The sequence below is a fragment of the Sceloporus occidentalis genome, unplaced genomic scaffold (genome assembly GCF_023333645.1).
Source record: "Sceloporus occidentalis isolate IW3139 unplaced genomic scaffold, rSceOcc1.0.p SCAF_13, whole genome shotgun sequence".
NCBI classification, from domain to species: Eukaryota; Metazoa; Chordata; class Lepidosauria; order Squamata; family Phrynosomatidae; genus Sceloporus; species Sceloporus occidentalis.
The window spans coordinates 12,086,544-12,088,273 of record NW_028316993.1 but is presented as its reverse complement, the minus strand read 5'-3'; positions in this window follow the sequence as shown (position 1 = coordinate 12,088,273).

Sequence of the window (1,730 nt, the reverse complement as noted above, 5' to 3'; positions counted from 1 at the left end):
TTGCATCCATCTGCATTTGTAGATGAGATTGGACTTAGAAGTGCTTAAAGAATGCACTAAATGCTATATGGCAAACAGCTATGGCTCTTGTCAGATACCTACATTTATTGTGCACATTTACAATGGGGAATACACAGCGGCTCTTTTTGCAACATACCACTTCAGGTATGCCGAAACATAAAATTGCACTATTTCAGGCATGCTGAAATATGAAATTGCACCATTCCACTCATGCTGAAATACATGAACGTGGCCCACCAAGTGGCCTCCACTTCTTGCACAGTTGCCCACCCTTGCATTATGGTTGCATAAGTTGAGCTCCACGGTGGTAACACATGTGGTGCCTTTTGAGCTTTGAAACACATAGCTAAGCAGTTGTGCAATAACGATGCCGATTCCAACTGTTTCGTCCTGTGAGTCTGTTGCAATGAGCCAGCAATGGCTCCTGAATTCCATGTCAGTAGGGCAGTGAGTCCACTCCGGGTTTTGGTCCTAAGTTTGATGGAGCTATCCAAGGCGCTGAACCTATCTGGGAGTTAGGGATCAATACCTGGATTTCAACCTGAGCTTCGAAGGAATGTGGCGCTGAAGCCTCTCACCCAAATAGGACCTGCAACCTCTGAAAACACCTTTGACGCATGCAGTAAAATCTGGAATAGATTCCCTATCTGTCTTTAACGTTTTTGCACTTTCGCCCAAACTGCAAAATGGGGCTGTAATTTTAATCACTCAATCAGTGTTTATTTGTGTAATTTAGAGGAAGGACGCAGCTTCCTCCCATCTGTCCTGGCCATCTGCTCCTGTCGTCACTCTCAAACGACGCTGGCCTTTGACAGAGGCCATCTATGCAGGGCCTGAGAGAAAGTGGCCCGCCATCGGTCACTGGTTTGGGAAGCGTTGGTTCCTCCAAGTATGGTTTTCCCTCTGATCTCCATCTAAAATATGCCCAGTGCCTTGGTTAGTTCTTTTAAAGCTGAAAGTAAAACCTGGAACAGATCCAGTGCCCAACTGGTATTGGATCCACCAGCCTGGAGTTACTGTGGATGGCCCAAAAGACCAACAAATGGGCCATGGAGACAAAATAGCTGAGGATGTCCTAACTTGGGCACATCATGAAATGGCACGAGAAAAGACCACTACTGCTCCATGAAATGGAAAGCAGAAGGAAAAGAGGGAAGAGTTCATGACAGGTGGAGATAAGTCCATCAAGGAAGCTGTTATCATTGCCTTGCAACCCATTTAGCTGTCCCTCTTAAAAATCCAAATACCTCCCTGAAGCCCCCCCAGGAAGGGAAAAAGACTCCAAACTCTTTCTTCTCAGTCTTTCCAGTCCAATCCCTCTAATGCATTTCTTCCCTCTTGTTCCCATCCTCTCTCTATCTCTCTCTCATCTTCAATAATTCCCATCAATGGAGTCCTTGCAAAGGAGGGACCCCCCTCTCCCAAGGTTTGCAGAAGGACCCCAGGACCTCTTCTCCATCCTTCCATGTAAACCCCCCTTTGCTTTGGGGGGAAGGGGGTGCAGATCCTTCCCAAATCCCTCCCCACCAGAGAAGGCAAGCCCCAGATGCTGGGGAGGGGGATGTCCCTGGGGGAGCTTCCGAATGCCCAAAAGCAGAGGATCCTAGGCAGCCCCTCCTGCTTTGCATTTCCAAGAGGGGACTTTTTGCTAAGCCCTGGGAGGGAAGGGAGGGAGGGAGGAGGGAAGGGATGGATAGAGGCGGGCATCC